The 18,334-nt window shown below is 37.8% G+C and overlaps 1 long non-coding RNA gene across 1 annotated transcript; it reads left to right on the top strand.

Annotated features, from left to right (window-relative positions):
* The first annotated feature begins 3,825 nt into the window (after positions 1–3,825).
* Positions 3,826–10,464, top strand: LOC148214689 (uncharacterized). Its single transcript, XR_015797704.1, has 3 exons — positions 3,826–3,897; positions 5,638–5,756; positions 9,989–10,464. It is a non-coding gene; the product is annotated as an uncharacterized LOC148214689 (long non-coding RNA).
* The last annotated feature ends 7,870 nt before the right edge of the window (positions 10,465–18,334 follow it).

Here is an 18,334-nt window from a genome sequence, read left to right as displayed (position 1 = left end):
CAAGGAAACAGATCAACGCATAACATGAAATTGAAAAAAAGAACTTAATTCATATTTGGAATTACATTTCTCTAGAACGTTATTTCCTTCTGATTCTCCCATTCTTGCCCAGGTTGGGGTATATTTCCTACCTGTCAGACACCGGATTGGGAAGCCAGACATCTCCTATGATAGAAAATCAATAGTGAACGAGGATTAAATGGAGCCAGCCCCTCCCCTTTTATTTAGGAATTCGTTTATTTTTGGGATTGCCAGAATCACGAGGTCTCTTTTCTAACAGCCAGAGAGAAAGAGAGAGACTTTCTTGCTCCTGGTATTTAGTGCAGAGTTTTTTGGGCTTTGCTGATCTCTCCTCACTATCCAGATTGACAGATTTAGATATGATTTATTAATTCATTTGTATCTGAATTTCTTTCAACATTTTCTTCCCCTTCACTCGCCCAGATAACGCTTAGTATAGTGTGGCACATACACCAATAGCACATATTGGGCACTCTTCCAAAGCTTACTGCCATTCAGACTTGTTTCCACCTTGGTGTGCTTGCTGTTGTTTTGGCCCTGGACCACAAGAAGCCACCGTCTTCTACCAGGTCTCAGAAACAGGAGCATTAAGAAATTAAAAGGGAACTGAATTGAATGAATGCTTGTATACAATACCCCCTCCAATTAAGCCTCTATAGTAAAGAGTTATTCACTGAGAAACAATGGCACCTTAATCCCTGAGATACAGGCAAGCCCAAACTGCTGCTCCTTCCTTGTGAGTGATAATTAGTTTGGGGTGTTTCCCCCCCAGCTGTTTCCTGCTTGGCCTCCACCTTTGAAGTCTCTCAAAAGGCTAAGTCTAAACCACAAGAATGACCTAGAAATCTAATTCAAACCTTTTCCATAGGGTGATCTTTGTTCCCTACTGTTCTGAAAATTGGCCAGCCTTTTGGTCTTTGCTGGATGCTTGCTCATTCCAAGAGATAGGTACTTCATCTGCCCATCTCATCTTTTGAAGGTATTTTACAGCCTACGTTTGGGTATCAAAGTAAGGAGGAACAATAATCCAGTAATTAATGAAAGCATGGAGGAAGCAGGACAGGATGACTATATACGTCATCCTTGTTATTTGTCCCCTAGCATTTAATATTTTGAAGTGCATTGTCCCTTGCTGCACAACTGTTTGTTTGTTTGTTACTATAGATGTGGACTCTAAGAGAATTCACAAATCCTACCCGAACATTAATTTTCCTTGGAATTCCTTGGAAGTTTCTCCTAAGTGTATTTCAAAAGTTGCATTATGCAACATTGGAAGACATTCTTCATTCCAGTTTTTACCATCTTTGCTCACTGCATGGAGTGTTTCTTTCATCTGCAGCATCTCTACCCAGAACTGATAAGAAACTGACTTCATTAGTGGCTCAGTATGACAAGCTCTTTGCATTAATCTTTTCTAAGGACCATAGAAAGGAATAGGCAGGATCTGCCCAAGAAAAATCACTAGAGTTATTGAAACTTTAATAGGATCCCTTTCATTGTCTCAAATATTTAGCTAAAAGAAGAGACTAACTTAAAATACTTTGCACAGTTCATCAACTTATGCTTCCATTTAATCCATTTACCCATGACCATCTCTTCATTATTGTATGCTTGGCTGACAGTTGAACGTGTGAATTAATGCTACAAGAAACTATTACGTTTGAGATGAAATGAGAATTGCCTATCATGTTCAGGACTTCAGGAGGAAGAAAAGCTTACATGCATAATGCCATAAGCCTTTACTGAAGGAGGCTTCTCTGTAGCATAGTGGGTAGAGGGTTGGACTTGGACTAGGAAGAACCAGTTCAAGTCTCCATTCAAACACAGACCATGGAGCACTTTTGGTGATTTGGGGCTCATCATTCTTTCTCAGTCGAAGATAGATGTTTTTTCAGCATTGGGATGAATGTAGAGAAGATACTCATGGATGCTGCCTCGGAGATGTTAGAAAAAAATTACATTTATATTGGATATAAATACAATGTCACAACAGGGCTGCATTCCTTATGCTATCCTATTTCTATATACACTTTCACTCAAGTTATGTATGAACTTTCCAACAATTAATGTGTCCCCTCTAAACAGGTATATGTTTTTAATTCAGGGATGGGAAGTCTGCAAGCCATGCACTTTTCTCCCATCCTGACCCCCATCCCTTCAATTTCACCACCAAAATTCAATAGCAATTTTTGCTAGCCTAAATTATGAATTTCTTACAAAAGCTAAAATAAGGGCTGACTAGGAGCACTGAAAAAAAGATATCTGAAAAGGGAAGTACTCCTAATCCCCTCTGAAAAATCTCCCCACCCTCTAAATCCCTCTAAACCAAGACTTAGTTCCCAGAATGAAAGATTAGCATCACTTCCTTTTTGAGTTTATCTCAGTATTCCCAAAACTAAAAAGTTGGCATCACAAAGCAAGCTACACCCTAACAAAACACAATTGCTGTGCTAATATAGCATGTTATGCCCAGTTAAGACATATTATGACTTAACATAATGGCCCACTTCACACAACATGCCAAAATAATAACTGGGCTTCCATAACATGCTAAAACCTAAGATACTCAACCCATTTTAGCCCAGCCAAGGTAGCTGTGTGCCCTGGCCAAAGTGGTGAAGTCATTCAACATGCCTACTAACTTACCTTCCAAAGAAGTTACTGTCCAGCTGTTTCTTCTGATTCTATTCCATGCAAACATTTGTCACCATGCGAAACTCAACATGAAGGTGGATAGGGAAACGCCTTCCAATTCTTCAGATAATATATCCATGGTCAGTGCCTGAGTCAATCAAGCTGTTCTTTCAGCATCAGTAGAGAATCAGTGGAAAAAGAACAACTCGCTTGTGCAAAAAAGTAGTGAACTCGAGCAGAATTACCACTGGTGAATGCCACTCTAACTATAGCACCCTGGCTGGTTTGCCGGGGAAAAGCTGCTGCTGCTGCTTCCAAATGTGAATGTTGCTGCTTGACTGGGCAATACTTGCAGAGTGAATGGCAAAAGGTGCAGAAGAAGGTCTCCTCATGTGCACAAAGCAACATCAAGGAGGTGCAGAGGTTGCCTGAAAGTGAAAGCTGCATCCAAAGGGTGCAGAAGGTCGATTAGCAAAGGGGCTTTTACTTAATGTAAACCCTTTCTTACTTCTCTCATCACCAGATTCATCTTAGCATCTTTCTGGTAAGAATTGCAGCTGCTACTCAATCTTTCATCTCAGCACTCTTCATTCTGGGAGTTGAAGTTCACACAACTTAAAGTTGCCAAGTTTCAAAAACACTGCACTAGTCCAACCTGCATGTTTGGATTTCTTTAAGTAAAACTCTGGCTGCTAGCCTACATCATTCCTTAAATGGTAAGTTAGCTAAACCCAAGGAATTGTGTTTAGTATGAATAAATCTAGTACATGTGCATTTGACTCCCGGCGCCATGGGGATCACAGAAAAATGAATTGCATGGGGTCTGCAGGAGGTGTCAAAAAAGTTAAGTTGATAGCCATGACTGTGCCATTGAAGCCTTGCCCGTGTGTTACCCATGCAACCTATGTCAAAAAGTGACTGGGCTTCAATTGTGCAGTTGCAGCCACCATCTTGATTTTCTTGACTCCCTTCCCCCACTTCCCAAATGGTTGCCCCTGGCTGCCTAAATGGAACTAAAGTGCTAGGCAAAGATGGCTTGTTGGGCTCACTTAGCATGACTTGCCTGTTTGTGTGTGTGTGTGTGTGTGTGTGTGTGCGCGCACGCACATTTGCTCCTTGGAGGCTTTGTGCAGAAAGAGGACTTATGCCCAAATCTCCATTTTTCTTAGGTGCAACCCTGGGAAGAGGAATGGAAAGCACAGCAGTAGCTGACTACCAAACTCCTATCTGGACAAGGGGGTTGTAAGTGCTTCTGAATGTAGCCATTGGATTAACTCTAGGGGTCAGCAAGCTTTTCAGGTGGGGACACCACTGTGTGACTTTCTGTGATGTTTTGGAAACCCAAAAATCATTTTTAATTTATATATACAGACACACACAAACACACATTATTGATATGAAATTTGGGGAGCTTTATGCATTCAGAAAGGTTTCTGTGCCTGCAATTTCACTCCATTCAGAAGTATAGCTATTTCTGATTCTTGTTTCAAATATGGATCTGATTTGAATCAGATAACTCCTGAATTGGTCTGAACCAAACGGATTTCTTTTGAATATTAAATTGGGGTCCAAGCTAGATGTTTTAATTGAAGTTTATATTCAATATTTATAGTCCCAATTTGGATACATATAACTTTACCATGAAAACTCACTTTTGTAGTTATTATACTTGCATAATGAATCATGCTTATCCTCTCTTTTCTCCTTGATAGTTAACAATTTACATTATTAATGATCTTGGAAACACCACCCTCACATATATATTCTGTGTGTGACTTTATTTTAGTTTATGTTTCTAATAAGAGGAAACAAACATATATTTAAAAATGATTATCTTAATTCATTAGGGTGATAATTACAAACTAAAGATTAGTTAGGGTAGGAAAATATAAGAAGCTCATTACAGTTACTAATCAGCTGGATAATGCTAATAATTAGCTGGAAAGTGTGAGAAGCCCAGTATGGTAAAATGGGACAGTCTAATGAGAGAGGGCCCCTTATTAAAACACAGGAGTGCCTTCTGCAAGATAAGTTTGGATTCAAGGCCATGCTCTGAAGTGCTCCATGTTCACGTATAAAAAGTCTTTTGCAAACGTTCTTCACTGCCAATACTTTGCCCATTTTATTTCTGGCTCTTTAAAAAAATAGGATGTCACCTCATTCATTCATTCATTCATTCATTCATTCATTCATTCATTCATTCATTCATTCAATTTGTACAGCCACCAAGCTCAGCAAATGACTCTGGGCACCAATCTTAAAATAAATTAAAAACAAATTTCCATCATAAATACAAACATTAAAATACACAGCGGCCAAGGAGGATGACACAATCAATGGTTGTTGGCACAACCTGGAGACAGGACCCTTCACATGCTTGGGGCCCCAGTCCCCAACACATAACCAGGTCTTACGAAAGGCCAGCAAGGTCAGGGCTGTCCTAATCTGTGGAGGGAGAATGTTCCATAGGGCAGGTGCTACGGCAGAAAAGGCAGGCCCCCTAGGCCCTGGCAACCAGCATTCCCTGGCCAATGGGATCCAGAGCATGCCCATCCTGCCAGACAGGATTGGATGGGTAAAAACAACTGTGAAAAGATGGTCTCTCACATGCTGATGTAGCCTAGCGTGCATCTCCAGAAGTGATTTTACTGATCCTTGGATTCCAAGCAAAGTACTGCAGCTGATAGTAATTTATTTACTTCTTTGTCACATTTAGTAATAATTGTGATTGCATCATTCACACAAACTGTTTAGCTAGCTAATTAATTTCTATTCCACCTTCCTATACTGAATGTGATGTCCATGAAAAACAGTAAAAACATTAACATACAAGCTCATAGAATTTTAAAATTTCAGTGTAGGTAGATAGATGGAGGGAAAACATTCACATATAACATTCCTGGATAATGTTCCTGTGACTGAAAATGAAGCTAAGGTGGTGCACCGTAAATATTGGGTCTTCTATATCTTCTCTCCTGCTAGGACTGATGACTTGGGAAAGAGGAATATGATGATTCAAAAAATCCTCCAGAATCAACATTTCCGTGGAACCAATTCTATGTCTTTGATGATACTGAATGGATGGAACTAGTATCTTGAAGGTGGGATGGGCACTTTTATTCCCCCTCCCTTACAAAAAAGGATAGAAGAGGATAGAAGTTTATGTAAAATGTAGATATGTTAATTTTCGTTTAGTGATGGAGGTTTAGAGTACTTCCTATAATTTAAATAGAAATATAGTACATCTCACTACAATGGTGTAGTGTGTGAACATTTGTGGCCTTGCTGATAAGTGATTTCCCGTACTCCACTTTCTTCCTCTGTGTAGTACCTGATGTTTAACGTGAAATTAAATTGAACTTTAATTCAGTGAAATGCCATCCTGTGAGCTAGGTGAAGACATCTTGTTGCTGACTACTGACACAAAATATTGGATTAGGTTGGTCAGTTGTTCTAAAGCCTTCAGAGGACCACTCAATAAAATCAGCTATCTGTTTGGTCTGAGGAAGGATATGATGGAAGTGGGAGCACTGGCATCATGGAGGAACTCTGGGATGTCAAATCTAAGTAAAGGGAAAGGGAAGAGGGCAACATTCTTTGAGGGAGTAGGAAAAGTTAAATTAACTGAAGACGACTGAACTGGGTAAGTATTATAAATCAAATACAAGAATTAAGTTTAATTGGTGCAAACATTTTTGATTCATAAAAACAGTGTCCTCAATTAATAGAACACCACTCTTTCTCTGTAATGCAACTATTTTACAAAGAAAAAAAAATACAAAATCGAAGTATGGGTAAGCTAGGCACCTTCTGAGAAAACATATTCTTCCTTCTAAGATTTTTCTAAGATGATGCCTGGTATTCACACATAGATGCATATTCGGCTCAAAACATACACACTTTTTTCTTCCTCACATGTCTTGACTTATCAAAACACATTCAGTTATTTAAATGATTAGTCAACTAAAACTCATACAGCTGTTTCAGAGGATGGCAAACCTAGCAGCAAGATGGGTCTTAACTTAAAAAAAGAGGTATTTTCTCTTCAATTACAGAGCATGGAAAGGTGCCCCCATTAAAGCCAGACTTAATGGGGCTTGTTCATAAATTACTGAAAGCCTTCTGCTTTTTAATTGCTAGCTGTGGGGGGAAAAATCTCCAATTCTCAGCTTTGCCATAGTGCTTAATTAGAAGCCAGAAGGTAAAGAGCCAGGGATTCAAGCTACATCCTGCAGCAGAGAAAGCCACCACAGGAACAGCAGCCGCAGACACTAGAGCAATTGTTCTCAGGTGAGGAGGGACATCATTTCCATGGACCCCCAGGAATTACTGCAAAAAGTCAACAAGGAGAAGGGTGGCAGTTCAGGAATAGATCAAAGTTTGCATCCAGAAGCACCAGGTTCAGTGTTCAGTAGTTGCAAAAGCAGGTGAGTGATCCAAAATTGACAGAGCTCATGTTCAAAAGCAAGGATCCTAAGTCCAGAAGGAACAGAAGCAGATGTGTAGGCAAAGCATAAAGGAATCAAATTAGGAACATGCCAGAGAATTTCCTAAACCTATTTAGAGACGCCAGACACTGAACCTGGGATCTTTTGAATGCAAAACATGATCTTTATTTTTTTCCCATTCAATGGAATGTTAAGAAATTATGTAAAGGAGCTCAGGACTGTGTCCATCTGTCAGTCCCATCTGTCTGTCTTGCCTGTGTGTCAGCAGGATAACTCCCAGAATAGTATAGGGCCAACTTTGGTGTTGAGGAGAAGCTGATAAAAGAAAGATTGAGTCTGAAAATGTCTCAGATCTAGCTGGGGCTTCAGAGAAAAACATCCAGAAAAAATCTTCCCCAATATAACACTATGGAAGAAGTAGCTGGGCAGTGACTTGGAATACTGCCAACTGCTCCATACTTAAGCCCACCCCTCCTTTTCCTTCCTGGTCGCATGACCCAGAGTGGAGCTGCTATCAAGGGGTTGAAAAGAATTCCAGAAACCATATTCAATGTGTTTTCGCTATCTTGTTATCCTGTGTAAATAATCTGAGGCATTCATCTGAAGAGTAAGAACTTCTTTTATGCCGAACCAAAAACAAAAAACCCACACAACTGCTTATATTTCTTTTGTCCACTTTCTTTAGTGGCCAGCTGTACTCCCAACATACCCTTCCTCTGGACTTTCTGGATCATTTTTTTCCTATATAAGATATTGGCATCTCCTTCTGTTCTCTGATTAGGATGGCATTTCACTATGGCAGTAGGAATTTAAATTTAAAAAATTCTTTTAAAATTTAAATTTAAAAATTTAAATTTAAAAACATTCTTACAACAGCAGATTTGGAAGCTAGGAGCAGTAGGCAAGGATTTGCTCTGGAGTATCAGCTGACTGAGTGCAGTGACACACTAATTCTAACACTCAGGGGCCCAAACTCAGCCTATTAGGCTTGCAGGAGGAACACAGGGTTATTCTCATGAAAGATAAGGCATCCAAACCTAATTATTGAAAGTCTATGTTCTCAACACACTTGGGCACCCAACTGTCTTGCAATACCAGTCAGCTGTGAAGAGGATTCCCTTGCATGCTTTAAGAAATAAATTGGTAGAATTGTACTTGCAGTTAATTCCAATGCAGTTGCTTTTTAAAAAGATAAAGCAATTAATGCATTGAAAAACTGTAAAAAATGAGCCAGTGTGCATGAAAACCCCACTCTGCAAGAGCGCTCATGTACAGTTGGACCCTTCTGGTATACAAAAACCGATGCAGCTCCCAGCAAGAACGTAGCTCTGTATTAGGGTCTTTCATTCTCTTGCCTGAATGCTAGATGGATTGGAATGAGGATTTATTGGGCAAAACTCCCCTAATCTTGGCAGCTGCATGGACATCCATTGGTCTAATGGTGAAGGTGTTGGACTAAGATTTGGGAGACCCAGGTTCAAGCTTACCTTCAGCCAAGAAAGCTTAGTGGCTATCTTTGGCCAGTTATTTTCTCGTAGCCCAGGTTAGCTCACAGGTTGTTGTAATGAAGGAAACTGGAGGAAGGGGTGTTATCTGTGCCATACTGAGCTTCTGGAGAAAAGGCAGGATAGCAATCTAACAAATAAATACAGTAAATAATATTGAAGTGGGGTGGAATTCATAGCTCACCAGTAGAGCACTTAATCCCCAGCCAGTCCAGAAAACTCCTACCTGAAATCTTGGAGAGCTGCTACCAGTCTTTCTTGACATTATTAAGCCAGATGATCCATTGGTCTGACTCTGCATAAGGCAGCTTCTTATATATTCCAATGGCTGAGGTAGCTTTCAAATGTTCTTCAACTACAAATTTCACAACTCAACTTTTGAAAGTTAAACTTATGCAAATATGGATTCCATATTTGAAAGCCCTGTTTGTGAAAGGTCCATTTACACATTAGGGATGATGGGAACAAAAAGGAGAAATAGAAAAGTTCCAAAGAAGTCAATGTTACTCTGTCACATGGAGCCCAAAGATCATTTAATCCTATTTAATTCAATCCTGTCCTCGAGCAAAAGCTTAGAAAGTTTTCTGACACTGATGACACAGCACTAATACAGTGACCTTGATGTGGTGCAAGGATTAAATCCGTATCAGTTCCAAAACTCCTTGGAGGGCTGTGTGCAAAATGAAGCATCTTCAAAGCCTTTTGAACCAAATGCCATGCAAAAAATCTTTAAGCAGCAATCAGTGCGAGAAGCTTTCCTTCTACAATGCAGGTCTCTCTTCAAGGAGCATTTTATTTGCAACCAACTGTACTTTTGACAACTCAGACACTCAAGTACAAAGGAAGTTTTATGTGATGGACTGGAATGGAGGAAGGGGGGTGAAAACGGTGCTCTCGTCTCCAGAGCAACGCTCTGGAGATAAGCGGAGAAAGCTGGCGAATCCCTAAACATTCCAGAAGATAGTAGAGACTTGTCCCTGGGAACTACTGGTCAGTCTGAGAAGATTCTGTAAATAAGCTCTAGCTAATAAACCTTGCTGATTGAACCTGCACAGACTCCAGGAGTTCCTTGGGTTAGGCCTGACATTTTAAAACCTATTTTAATGGTAGATTCTAGAGGATAGTAACTAGAATGGAATTCAGTTACAAGAATTATTCTATAGACTGGGCAGGGACCTGGCTGAGCTGAGAAATTTTCTGTGATGTAATGATCTTCTGGATCAATAATGGGTGATTTTCCTTCAATCCTCAATGAATTTCTGTAATCCATGGGGATTTTTTTACTAGGCCTTCTTAAATGTATATTTTAAATAATTTATCTAATATATCCATTTCCATATATATTTACCTTACAATGTTTAATGTAAATTGAAATTCCAGGGAGAAAATGGCAAACTGGAGATGGCTTCGTTTTCAGCGGAGCCAACAACTGCGGCAGAACAAGGAGCTGAGGAATGGATCAGCACCTCGAAATTCCTCCCCAGACAAAGGGGAGGACTTGGGGTTACCCATAGGGCTCTTTACAGAGGTTCCCCTTAATGAGACTGTAAAACAGAGGTCTCCAGTGGGTTTTAGAGCTCTGGGAGTTGGAAGAGTCAGATTGCCCAAGCCATGGTTCAGAGCCTTCAAAGAGACAATGGGTTCACCTACTTCCTTTCTTAATCACTTCTGAAAATGGCTTGTAAATTGCTGTTTGGATACTAAGAAACTTCAGAAAGACATGTTTTATTTCACTGGGTGACTTTCCTTCAATCCTCAACAAAATAAGTTTCATGTAAGTTTAAGAACTTAAAGAAAAAAAAATTATTTGGAAATAAGCAGGAAAAGGGTGATTAGAATGTTGATTTTGGAAAATTATAAACAGACTAAGGGGCTAGATTGTCTGGAAATAAGATTTTGAAATTAACTATAAGAATCCTTCCTGTGGTTTGTTTAAAATCCTATTAAAATATATGAAGAAGTTAAGTGTAAGAAATCTTTCCATGGGAAAATCGTGTGGATTAGAGAAAAACACGAGAAAAGGAGAGCTTGAAGGCTGATTATTAGAGGCAGCCAAAAAGAACTAGAGATTACAATTAAAGGAGAAGACCCACTAATACAGAATGAAGAAAAGTATTTTAACTCTAGAAGATTTCAAGGATATTTGGCAAGTATGTACTCAGAACTTTCTCTTAAAATTGTCTGCTACTATAAAAATGGGTTTTAAAGAGGAGATAGAGGAGGATACAACTGAGAATCAGGCTGTTTTGGATATGGATTTAAAAATGATAGAATAGAAGAAAAATATTGACAAAGATGCTACACAGGACTTACAAATGAAACCGGCTGATGTTTTAATAGCTAAAAGGGACATACAAATAATAAATCAGAAGAGTGACTTGGATATGTGGATTTCAATGCAGAAGAGTGATTTGGACAAGAATGACTTTCTTATTTTGGACTTAGAAAAGAGATGTGTTACATTTATGAAGGAGTTTCTAAGAAAAGATAAAGAGAGAATAAAAAGAAACCAGCTTTTGGGACATTACTTAAAAGGAATAAACATCAAGGCTTTTAAAACCAAAAAGGATTATAAAGTCAGTTTGTTCGATCAAGGTAAAAATGTTTCTTCTTCTAGTAGTTTTTAATGGATTTTTCTTGACCAGGACTGAATGATGAGACCTTAAAGGTTTGCTATTAAATAAGATATGGGAAGAAGAGATTTTTTTATTGTATGATTAGAGAAACTGATGGGTTATGATATTAAAATTGAAAGTGTCAAATTTGTGAAGGAATTTCTGAGAGGAGACGAAGAGAAAATGATAAGAAATTAATTTGTGGAATATTATTTGAAGGGTTTAAAGATTAAGATTTTCTGGTAGCTCAATGGATTTTTTTTAATGAGCTTTTAGGTTTGCTTATAGATATAAGATAAAATATAGGAAGAAGATATTTGTTGTATTTTTAGAGAAAATGTTAAGTTGCTGTGTAAAGTAAAGGAAGTGAAGTTGATTTACTTGTTTAATATTATATATATTGTTATTTCTGGTAACTCTTAATGGACTTTTTCTGGTTAAGATTGAAAGATGAGGTTTTATTATTTAGTAATAGATAAAAGATGAGATACAGGATGAAGAGATTTTTGGTTGAAATGTTAGAGAAGATGATAAATTACTGAAATAGTTTGTACTTGTCTTGATGAAGGGGGAAGTCATTTCTTTATATATTCTTTTTCCTTTATATATTTTTTTCTCTTTTTCCTCTCCTTTTTTTCTTCTTTTTCCTTTGCACTTTTTATTCTTTCTTTTTTCTTTTTGTTATTTTCTTAGTTTGTATTAGTTTTTTATCTCTGTATTTTTAAACTTTAATAAAAAATTATTATTAAAAACAATTTTATGTAAATTAATGCACGTTTTGTTAACACACTGAGGTATGTTTTATTTTACGTTGTCTATTTTACAGGAATATTCCCTTTCATCTCATAACCCCTTTAGGAACAAAATTCACAAAATTCAGATTTGTTTTTACTTGAAAGAAATACATTGTGTCCCTAAATATCGCAAAATGTTGCTTTATAGTCAGTAAAATTCATCAAGTGTGACTACACCAGTGACAGAGTATGTGTTATCTTATAGTTCTGTTGTTTACCCCATATACTTTGCTGTTTTATGATGGCTGGGAAATGGTCATAATAGAAAATTTATCCGTCGTAAAAACTAAAGATGCCCTCAAGCTTAGCTTGCATCCTAATAACTAACTAGACCTACCTACATAGCTTTTTTGGCAGTGTTATGGTAATGTTTTTTCATTGACGTCTTCTGCATGCTTTTTGACTATAGCCTGACCTTGTTTAACTTCCAGACCAGACAAGTTTGGCCAGGTGCTGCCACCTGCTGAAGATTTCCAATGTATGTTTTTTAACAATGCAAAAACCCATCCTGTATGCTTTTTTGTACACAACTTTCAGAAGGCCTGTTTTTCATAAACAGAATTTTAATGCAGATTTTTGACTAGAGAAAGATAGATACTAACGAAGTCCATTTCATACTGTCGTCTATGCCATGGGTGATCTCAGTTTGGTGAAATTCACAGATCAATTTCTATGGAAATCTGAGACAGATTTCTTTTACCTCCTTAGTTGCTTATGCTCCCAGACACTAAACTAATTCCTGGAGTACATATCCTTATAGTTGGAAGGAAGGAAGGAAGGAAGGAAGGAAGGAAGGAAGGAAGGAAGGAAGGAAGGAAGGAAGGAAGGATTTTTTTAATTTTTTTAAATTATTATTATTATTATTATTATTATTATTATTTTAGAGACTGTCAGGCAGAAACATAGATGATACATTTCGCAAGAAAAAAAATGAAGTCCTAATGACCTTTGGAGTTCATGCTGAAATTACATTTTTGGCACTGTTAAATCCCACTGTGTGCCGTGAAGGCTATATAATGCAATATCCATCAGAAGCAAGCAAGCAGTGAAGCTTCCTGGCACTTGAAATCGATAGGGCCTGCATAAAATGATTTGGAGTGATTTAGAATCAAGCATACATCTCCTTTTCATGAGCTAGGATCTACTTGGAAGGGCATTAATTCATTAAAGGGCTTCTTGAAGGATGCCATCAGCTTATATGGTCTTAGCCTGGAAGCATCAAGGAATCAAAGGCAGAACAACTGAAGGCAGGGAAGGATGGAATGATTGATCCTTCATTTTTTGGAAAGACAAGCTTCACACTAAACATTACGCAGGAGATTAAAAACAATTATATCGGGTGGGTTTTCAATGTACTTTGTAAGGGTTTCCTTATACTCTTTAGAGCTTAAGGTATTCAGTGTGACATTTCATGAGACAATTGAATGAAAAATGATACCTTCACTTCCATAATTTTAGTTTAAAGAGGTATATTTTAATAAATGAAACAAAGAAATAATCAATGAAATGAGCTCTTTTGTTGATTTATTTATTTACTTCTCCACATAATCACCACCATTTTCTATATACTTCTGCCAGCAATATACTGGTACTTCTATATACTTCTGACAAGCTTCTTAAAACTGTTATGAAAGAACTCCACACTTTGTCTCTTCAATTAAGTCCTGAAAGTCCATTCCACTTCTTAATTTGAGTCAGATATCCATGAAGGTATTCCTTCATTTTTGAGAAAAGATGAAAGTCACCTGGTACCAAGCTTGGACTGTATGGCAGATGGCGTAAGATGGTGAGATCCAACTTCACAAGTGCCTCTTGGGTAGCTGGTGAAGTATGAGGCCTAGCACTCTCATGTTACAGCAACATTTCCTTCTTGTGCTTCCAAACTCTACTTTGTTGTTTCAAAGTTTTGAGTGTTGCAGTGTAATGCTCAGAGTCGACAGTGGTGCCAGATTCAAGAAAATCCATATGAATTAACACCATCTGCATAAAAAAAAAGTAGCCATACGTTTTCCTGCTGAAGCCTGGATTTTGATTTTTCTCCCCTACAGTTGAAGCTTTGTGATGCTGATTCACATATTGATGAGCCCATGTTTCATCGGCTGTCAGGATGCTATGAAGAATTGTCACTTTCATTCTCATTGTGACAATTGCTGGCAAATTTTAGCTTTTGAAGTTTTCATCTCTGCCATCAGCTTGCAAGGAATCCATCTTGCACAAGCCTTCCGATATTGAAGAACATCAATAATGCAACCAAATTGTTCCTATAAAATGCCAAGCTTGACAGCAATTTCCCTTTGACTGATTTGCTAATTGTCCTTAATCAGTTTATCAGACTTTCTCATATGAAACTCATCAATTGCTATCCCATCCACTTTGTTCTTGATCACACAAATAAGCTCTTTCTGGTTCACCATCTTTCATTTTTTGGCCCAGTGTTGCACAATACTCACGTCAACAGTCATCGCCATAAACAACCTGCATTTGGTGGTGAATTTCAGTTGGAGGAACTCCTTCAGCAACCAAAAATTCAACCTTTTTCACACAGCAACATGTTGCCAATTAAAATGAAATAATAGATGCCAAAAACAACATCAGAGCTTCTAGTGCATGAGAGCTGCCATCTATTGATGACTTAGAACATAGTTGGCATGACTTCTTATTCAACCCTCATAGTTTTTGCAGCTGTAATTTCTATTGCAAAATATTATGGCAGAACCAAGTAGGATGATAGCATACGGTAATGGATACACTGTTATGTTTTCTACTTGAAACTTTGCATGCTGGTGTTTTCTAGGTCTGTGCGAGGCAGTTTTGACTTAGTGCAAGAAGGCCATTTGTGCTGCAGGAGTGACATGATGTACTTCACTGAGGCAAAGAGGCAACATGATGGTCTTGACAAGGCGCTTCATCTCACCCTGAAGCTCCAACTGGCGCTCTTGCAGGTAACTATGGAAGCTGTGCAGGAAGCTTCAGATCAGTGCAAAAGGAAGCAATATGGCTGGACCACGTTTCCTCACCCTTAGCAATAGATGGAACTGCCTTGCTTCATGAAGCACTTTTGGTACTGTACTTTTAGAGGAGTTAGTTAGCCAGTTCAGTGGGTTTGTGAGAATCAGTTGCTAAATGTTTGCATGCCTTAGATTAGCTCCACAACTTTTTCCTGCTTGTCCAGGCAGAGCAGGAAGGAAAGACTGGAGTCTGTTGGGTCGGGATTGGGCTTTGCAGGTAAAGGCAAAACCATAGACTGAACAGGATTGTGCTCTGGGGTTTCAGGGTAGCCAGTTTATCCTGGCAGAGCAGGAAAAGTAGAGGTTTTGGCTTAACTGCTCCAATTGCAGTGGAAAAGCTAAGACTTCAGCACCTAACAAAGAATTTATGTTCTATTAATTCCTGTTTAATATAACTTGATATGCATAACTGTTTATTTTGTTTATTACAAATGTTTATTACTTCAAGCATATGACTCTGAGTGGCTTACAGCATAAGATACATATAGTACATTGCAATAGATCAAAATAATTAGAAATAATAAAAATAATAATAACAATAATGGTTTATGGATGAAAATTTCTACCAAATATTCATGTGTATTCTGTCCATTTATCTATTTAATTCAAGTGGGACTTAAGGCACAAAACTGTATTACATCAACCTAGTTCTAAACAGAAGTATGACCAGTGAGTTTAGGGTTGCAGTTGATGCCTCTTAAGTAATAAAGCTTTTAAATTGGTTTATTTTTTATTTTTTCTGTGTATCATATCAGTGATGTAAAAAGGAAGGGGGGAGCTATACTAGGGAAAAGATATTCTCTCCAAGCACTCATATTTTCAGCATCCACACTCAAGAAGGATATTAAGCTATTTTCCCTTATATCTTCAGTTCTTTGAGTAAAACAAACAGGACTTTTTATTATAAAGAAATGCCATCCAACTCAAATGAATTTTTAATATGAAATCTTTGATTCCCAAACCACTGCATTTCTCAAGGATCTGTAGCAAATTCATTTAGAGCAGATTCCTAAATTTGTGATATAAAGTTCATATGAGAGATCAATCCTATTTGAAAATTTAGGGGGCCATGGTACTGCAGAGTTTAAGAATCTCAGTTGTAATGGCATCGTTGTGACTTGCTGTGTTGTTAAAATAATGCAGCTTTTTAACAGACACACTAGTACATCCTGATTATTAACGACTTCAATATATTTCACGTTGAATGGCTAACATGACAATTACTGTTGCAATTGGTTGTTGCCTAGTTGAAGTGTACTTTACTTAAGGCCTTATCTGCACTGCCAGGTTGACCCTGTCGCCAGCACATTTTTCTGCTCCCATTTCAAAGTAATGTTTTCCTGCTTCTGTCAATTCAAACACTGCTGTTTGCAGCACTTTACTTTCTTCTAGACCAACCTCTGCATTTTGATTGGCTAGTTTGCAGAGGCAGAAATGCCCTCTTATTACATTTTCCCTGTTTTTCCTGAATAACATCTGCTGCAGGTTCTATTGTATCAGGTCTTCTTTACTAATATAATGATCATAACACTTTCCTTATGTGCAGAAGATCCCAGGCTCAAATCTCTGCAAGAATGTGTATAGGTGTTTTTTTTTTAAATTATATTATGCTCCTTTTCCTGAGCTACTGCTTTTTGCTGGGCTGTTTTGTTTTTTGTTGTTTAAATCCACAGATACACCATTTCATCCTTTTTCCAATCCAAATTCTGTTCCTGGGCTGTTGTAACAAGAATGGGGTATGTCTGGCCTTAGAAAAGACCTCTTAATGGGAACACTATAACACTCTTCCAGTACCTGAAAGGATATCACAGAAGAAGTTCAAAATCTGACTAATTCCAGGTGAGGACGTAGAACAATATATTTGAATTATAGGAAGTTAGATTCCAGCTGAATGTTAGGAAAATGTGTGAGCAGTAAGAACTGTTTGACAATGAAACTAATTGCTCAAGGAGGTGTGTGGGTTCTCCTTCACTGGGTGTGTTCAAGCAGAAACTAGATTTCCATCTGTCTCGAGGATGTACTGAGTAGGGGGTTGAATGCAGTGGCTTCTTCCAACTCAATGGTTCTGTTATTGTTAAGAATCAAGGGGGATTTACTACATCTTCAGTCTGTTGCAGAACATTTTGGTATTCTGCAGATGAATTATAATTCCCAAAGCTCTTTTACAGGTATTACTTATAGTAGAAATTATGGAAGCTATAGTGCTCCTGGAGAACATTAAATTAGGAAGACTTTTGTAGTAAATCTTTTCCTCTGTGTTCATGTATGACATATAATATCTTATCTTCAGAGGAAGTCAAAGTGACATGTACTTTATCCTTCCCTCCACATAGCTGCTGTTTGGCCCTACAATAATCAGGTGAGAGTAGCCTGAATTATAGATATATTAAAAAAATCAGTACAGATTTCTTTTATATTGAATTGTGAAGAGCAATAATGAATTGAGTTCGCTACTATCTGTTGTACTTTCCTAGAAAAGTTCATAAATATCAGTTATGTACTACAAAATTACATAAAAATCTATAGTTGGGAAAGTGACATTAAAATATGACATGGCTTAGCATATTTTAATACAGCATATGTTACAAATTGTGTAGAAAAAATATATAATTAAGGAACAGTATGGAGAATCTATTAGGGATAATCGCATAACAATATGGAAATTGTGGAAAATACACACATATGATTATGTGGCAGGAACTGTGGTTTCTGTAAATGTTTCTTAAAACTGGATTTTCTGAGAAATTAGACTGAATGGAATAGGTCATGAATTTGTGCACTAATGACAATCTACTGGATCCACATATTCCTATTTCAGAGTGTGTAGTGATTCTTGAGATTTAGGCTTGGGTAGGCATTGGCTTTCTTCATCCCTAATCCTCCCTTTTTGCTGACAAATTAGGAATCCATCAAACAAGTGCAGTGCAGAGAAAGAAAATCTGAAAACTGTTGCTATTGTTAGTAATTATGCATATTGCATCCTTTAATGCACGTGGCAATTTGCAAAATTTAAATCAAACAGCCCCCTGCTGGAACTGTACTTCCTGAAATTCAAACAAAGGAAAAACATCAGGAAGCAAAGGAGACAAAGAATAAAACAGGAATGCAAGCCAATGCAAATGCGGGCAAGGGCAGCGGGAGGGAAGAACTTCCTAATGACTATGATCATCCCAAATTAAAACCTGGGGCACTATCTAGGAAACAAATAATCCAGTACGCTGCAGTGCCAAGAAAGGCATAAGGGCTTCCTGCAACAGGTCTGGGGCTTTTACAGTATTTAGCAGTACCTATAGAAGTCTCTGTGGTTCT

Source organism: Python bivittatus, unplaced genomic scaffold (assembly GCF_059951505.1).
Source record: "Python bivittatus isolate LINGU-HERP-01145 unplaced genomic scaffold, Pbiv_v1 ctg000580_np1212, whole genome shotgun sequence".
NCBI lineage: Eukaryota > Metazoa > Chordata > Lepidosauria > Squamata > Pythonidae > Python > Python bivittatus.
Note: the sequence above shows the minus strand (reverse complement) of the source record. Positions and strands in the feature narration are given on the sequence as shown.